General features: G+C 45.2%; 1 protein-coding gene across 1 annotated transcript in view; it reads right to left on the reverse strand.

Moving 5' to 3' along the window:
• BMPR1B (bone morphogenetic protein receptor type 1B) overlaps positions 1-5,587 on the reverse strand; it is a 454,161-nt gene extending 448,574 nt beyond the window's left edge. The window contains exon 1 of the mRNA XM_061419616.1: positions 5,510-5,587. The gene's annotated coding sequence lies outside the window, so the exon portion shown is untranslated. The remainder of the gene's footprint in view (positions 1-5,509) is intronic.
• Between the last annotated feature and the right edge of the window lie 466 nt (positions 5,588-6,053).

Genomic DNA, 6,053 nt, shown 5'->3' on the forward strand with positions numbered 1-6,053 from the left:
CTTATAGAGAGATATATTGGATTGTATCTCTTTTCCTTCAGCCAGTAAGTAAATGCAAACTGCAGAAAAATCATTTCCAAACTTGCTACTTATTACCTTGTAAGCTGAAGGCACATGCAGCCATATACTTGTTGAAAGACAGGAAAAATAAAGTCAGAGGAATCAAAACTAGGGGTCTCTAGTAGATTGCATCCAACGGCATTCCACACATATTTACTGAATGTTTACTGTATGCTCTTTGCAAAGGCTGGGGTATGACAGATGAGACCCAAATCTAAAATGTGGACTTCACAGTGAAGTCTTTCAAGAAGCAGACAAAGTTTTCAAAGCTGAGGGGCAGAAAAATGTGACACACTAACATGATCAGAGAAATTCCAACTTGCTTCCTTTCGTTTGTAACCGGAACACAAACTTGATGTATACTGAAGTGAAGAGAGGTTAGCTGAGCATCCCCAGGAAGTCCAAGGCTCACTCTGAGTCTGAAAAAACCCCGCCACAACACTTCCCAATGCATTCTGCAGCCTTGGAGTCAAGAAGCTTGCTTCCAGCCCAGGACATATTTGAAGGTCTTGAGGTGACATGAAGTTTCCCTGGTGGCTCAGATGGTAAAGAAACTGCATGTAATGCAGGAGACCTGGGTTCAATCCCTGGGTTGGGAAGATCTCCTGGAGAAGGGAATGGCAAACCACTCCAGTATTCTTGCCTGGAGAATCTCATGGGCAGAGAAGCCTGGGGATCTACAGTCAATGGGGTCGCAGAGTCAGACATGACTGAGCAACTAACATTTTTCAAAGAGGTGACATGTGGGAACTGCGAGATACTAAGGTCTGCAATTTCAAAGCAAAAGCAACTACTGAACCAGTGGACTGCTGCAGTATAGATCAACGGTGGGGGCAGGAGAGTGATGAGTGGATGGAGGCTACACATTATGACTCATGATTCAACCCAGCGACTCTTACTCAGTGATAAGAACAATGTCTGATCAATCTCTCAGGGTTCCACCCTTGGCCAAACCACCAAACTCAGCCAGATCTTTCTCACAGCTTTCTGCATCATCTTCAGACATGCTTGCTCACACTACAGTCACATTCATTCAATTCTGTTTAAAATCCTCCTGAGTAGGTCAATAAAATGTACTTTGAATAAAATGCATACTTTTTAACACCACCCTGGCAATCTCTCTGACCTCATTTCTACCATTTCCCCTGACTGCCAGGGTGCCCAGCCTGCTGCTGCTATAGTGAAAGCCTTATGATTCCCAGAAGTTCACTGACAGAAGTTCTCCCAGATCTTCACTGGGCTGGATCTTTCCTGTTCAGAAACATCCTTAAAGAGGCCTTCCTTGACCACCTCAAACGAAGCAGCCCCAGTCACTGAACTATCATATCACCCTGCCTTATTTTCATAATGGCAATTTATACCACTGAAAATTATCTTATGTGCTTGTTTATAATTCACTGTTTTCACTCTCTACAATGAGAGTTCAATGACAGCAAGGGTCTTATGTCTCTCTTGGCTGCAATGTCCCGAAGTATACAGTAATGCCAGGCACAAACATTTAAGTAAAAATGAATGTAATTAAGATGATTAGCATGTATGTGGATGTTCTAAAATTCATGAAAACAGATTATTGCTGGATGTAAACCATGAATTACTTTTTAATTTTTTATTTTATATTGGAGTATAGCCAATTAACAATGTTGTGATAGTTTCAGGTGGACAGCAAAGGGCTTTTTTAATACTAAAGATGAACTTTAAAAATAATCAGAAGTAATATAAAATGTCCCTCTTTTCCACTCCAAATCTTCATTTTTCTCTCCAGACTACCCCTAAAAAGTTTCCATTTTCCTTAGTTTTAATTATTAATTCAGTGTGAATGACTTTTAAATCTCTATGTCTAGCTCTGGCCCCTTCCTCTCCCTGAATTCTGGCCTGCCTCTATATACTGCAACACTTCTACTTCAATTTCTGCCATCACATCACATTTGGCATATGGAAACCTGAAATTAGTATCCTTCAGGCAAACGCAGTTTCTCCTTCTAACTCTTAACACTTTTATCAACCATCCTTCAGATACCCAGAATTAAAACCCAGAAATGATCTTGATCATTAAATTGAAGAACTGGAAGGAAGATTGGAAAACATCAAGTGAAGCGGTCTTCAAGATTTTTTTTAAAACTGTGTTAGCCTTCTTTCAAACAAAAGCTCACAGAGAAGTCTGATATGTAAAACAGATGAATCTGCAGTTGTTCTGGGAGTTCAACTGGTGGTCTCTGAAGAGACTTCAAAAAGAGCCCTTAATCTGGTCCAAACTTCCTTTCTTTTCTCCTCGGCCCTCTTCAACATACACACTGGAAGTTACAGAGGAGACAGTTTAAGTTCAGAGAGCTTAAATCATCTTTGCAGGTAGAAATAATCAGTCTGCACAAGCTGACACAGCATCCAAAATAATGCTTAACACCTAAGAGCACTTAGGCAATGTTCTGAACGATTACCTCCATGCATATGTAGATTATGATTGTAAGTTATTGCAAATTGATACATTTCAGACATGACTCTTATTGGTTTGCCTGAGAAAGAATCTTCAGAGTTTAAGTAACTGTTTGCTTCTAATAACAGACAGATATACTCATTTCAAGTGGAAAAAGCCAGGCATGAGTCCAGTAAAAAAAAAAAAAAAAAAAAACTGTGGCACAGTGAATATAAGGTCTCAGTTCTATGGCCCACGTGACTTCACTGTCTAGTTCTGAGCATGGTTTTCAAATTCTTTGGGGCTTGTCTGCTTCAATGTTAATATTAACGTGTGGTGAGATGCTCTTGAGGACTCAACCCTCAGTCTATGCTCTATTATACCATGCTAAAGTATTTCCCTGGAGCTACCCCATCTACAAAATGTAAGCATCACAAGTTAGAGACAAATTGGAAGAGAACAAATCATTCTCGAAGGATTTTTTGAGTGTCATGTGGCAGGTACTGTGCTGGGCCATCTGAAACCCAGAGAAGCTAAGAAAAGGACAATATCCCATCTCAGAGAGGCAGAGATAAGGTGGCTTAAAAAAATTAGGGAAGGCTGTGCTAGGTTGGAGTAGGTGAAAACTGATTTTAGATTTAAATAAATATGAGTGCTGAGGAAAAGTGAAGGGCACTCTATGTATCCCCCTCAAAAAAAATCACATTTTAAACTGCCTTATTCTTTTAAGTAAATAATACAATCAGTATTTACTGTAACAAAAATAAGTTATCAGGCCATCTCACACAGTTTTCAAAGTTTATGAAGAAAAAAATAAGTCAATTTCTTTTTGATAAATCTTTAACAACTAGAACATTCTGAAGGGCATATATGAACACACCATGAGTAGAGGCAGCACGTCACTCAGGAGCACGGATCTAACAGGCAATTTCAGACAACCCTGCCCAGGCTGAACGCTGTGTAGCACCTGGCAGACAAGGTGGCAAAGCCCCTATAAATAGTGATGATTCACTAACATGACATAAATCAAGACTTTAACTCACCAAAAACTAACATTTTGATTTAAAATCACAAGTCAGTGCCATTAAAATTCATCAACAGACCCCAGCACATGAGTAATGAGATCATATCAACTCATATCTTGTGACCAAAAGGAAAAGGTGGTTTTTCTAAATGGTAATTCAGATTGGACAAATAACACACTGTATCAAGTTTTGTAGCCCTAGGCCATATTTTGCTAAAAACAAAGGTACATTATGCATGACTAAAGAAAACAGTGAAAATCAGAGCAATTAATTTCCAGCTATGTTTCCCATAAAAATTTTTAAAAAACCATCACTGCTATGATTTGCTTATAGCATGCAATCTTTTTTCTTCTTTGGCATCGTACAATGATCTAAGTGTGTAATAACTTGCATATTTCACTAAGATGTAATATCCTTCAAAACATCCTTGTAGTGAAAGTTTTCCAAAGAAATTATTGATCTCTGGAATGTCTCGTGTTTTAAAAGGACTGACAAATCCTTTTCTATTTTATTTGCAGTTAGAAATAATTCTTCTTGATCACTAGAGTGTAAAGAGGTATAAGAGTACAAAGACTGAATATTTTCTTAAAGACAAATGTCTCAGTTGACACAGGACATTTCCCATGATTTTCCCAAAACAATAATTAGGAGAGCTGTCACTAGGATCCTAAAAAAAGTATGTAAGAAAAACAGTTATTAGTTGGCAACAGTTTAGGACAGGGAGAAATTTCCTTAAGCGCTCTTTCAAATTATTTTCAAATACTTGTTAGCTAACTCCTCTCGTTACTGATGGAGCCTCTTGTGTTTCTCTCCAGAATCTAGGAGCCTTTTCTCAGGTGGATCTGCTTCACTGTGGATACATCTGATACATTCTCTTTATATGTCAGGGGCAGTAAGCAGCTCTCTTCTGTTTTCTTTCACTGGCACCTTTGTGTCTGCTCTGTCACTGACCTCACCTTGGTGAGAAGGAAACTAAGAACAATTCCTAATAACTCAAGGAAACCAGTGTTCTCATTCCGTGGAGAACAAATTGGAAGGGTCCAAGACCCAGATGAAGAGGTGCGGCTCAAAAGGAATAAGGCATCACACCAGACAACTTCCAGAGGATCTTCTCTGTGTCAAATAATCCGAACACCGCAAGGGACTGACAAATACGGAGCCCTGACAGAAACGGGAGAGTAGACGGATGGGTGCGGAGAGGAGAGAGTGAGACAAGGGGCAGAAAGTCAGCCTCTAAATGAGAGAGAGGCAAAAGTCTGGGAGGCTGGGTGGAAGATAAAGCGATAGGCAGGGTCACACTGAGAAACAGAAAAGACGACGACAAGAAAGAAACGGGGGGAAAGAGAGAGTGTGGGTGGGGAGAGGAAGAAAGAAATAGAGGGAGAATGGAAGGAAGAAGGCAGAGAAACATTGAGAACTTGTAACAGAGCAACAGACAGGAAGAGGGGCACCAGGGGCAGTGTCGCCAGGTCCCAGGCGACTGGACCGGCCCACTGCGCACTTTCTCCCGCCGCAGGCTGTCTCGGGAGGCAGCCGGGGCAGGTGGCTCCACACGGAGCTGGGGCCCCCAAGTCCAGTCTCGGCGGGCTCGGCGCCTCCAGCGGCGGCTAGGTTCCCCCGGTCTCCCCGACTCCAGGGTTGCCCTCCCGCCCGCCATCCCTCCGCTCCCTGGGCGCACAGGTCCCGACTCCCCGCCTCGGTGCGTCCCTCCTTCCCGACCCCGAGCACGTGTCCCACCCGCAGCCGCCTCTGCCCCCGGACTGAGGCACTGGGGCCGGGGATCCCGGCAGAGCCGCCCGCGCACAAAGCCCCCTGGGCGGCCGCCGCCGCCCCCACGGCGTGCGGCTAGCTCTCCGCTCATCGGCGAGCCCGCCCAGCCCTGCGCCCGGGTGCGGCCCGTCCCGCACCGCCTTCAGCCCGCCTGATCGCGCCGGCTTAGCTCGGCTCGGCTCCACGGCCCCCCGCACGCGAGCCGGGCTCCCGCCCTCCGGTCCTCTGCCCGCGCGCGCCTTACCCGCCGCCGCGCCCCGGCACTGGCGTCCTCTGCGCCGCCGCCCCGCAGTCCCGGGTCCCCGCCCGTCTCGGCGCCCCGCAGGCCCGCGCCCACTCCGCGCCCCGCGCACGGCCGCGCCGTCAACTTCTGGCCGCCGTGGCCGCTCTGCCGCCGCCTCGGGACTTTTTTTTTTTCCTCTCTCTCTAGCTCCTCTGCTGCCTCTGGAATTTTTTTTTTTTTTCACTTGCCCTCTCCAGCTCCCACTAGTGATTGGAGCCTGAGAGCCAAGTACTTAGCGGAGGGATTACACTTCTCGACGCACTTGGAGCTGCCCCAGCGCCGCCGCCTGTGTCTGGAAGGGCGAGCGGACTTGGGGAGCCGGCTGCCTCCCGCCCTTCTACTGCCCCGCATCCCCTGAATCGAGGCGGGGCACTTCCCAGCTCGGTCTGCTTCTCAGAGCCTCACCTCGGCTTCAATCACAGATGCTTTCTCGGTCATGTGTAAGAAGGGGTTTTTTAAAAAAAAAAAAAAAAAAACAAGTTTGAGGAACAAAGGTGGGATTACT

This window comes from Bos javanicus, chromosome 6, assembly GCF_032452875.1.
Source record: "Bos javanicus breed banteng chromosome 6, ARS-OSU_banteng_1.0, whole genome shotgun sequence".
Lineage (NCBI taxonomy): Eukaryota > Metazoa > Chordata > Mammalia > Artiodactyla > Bovidae > Bos > Bos javanicus.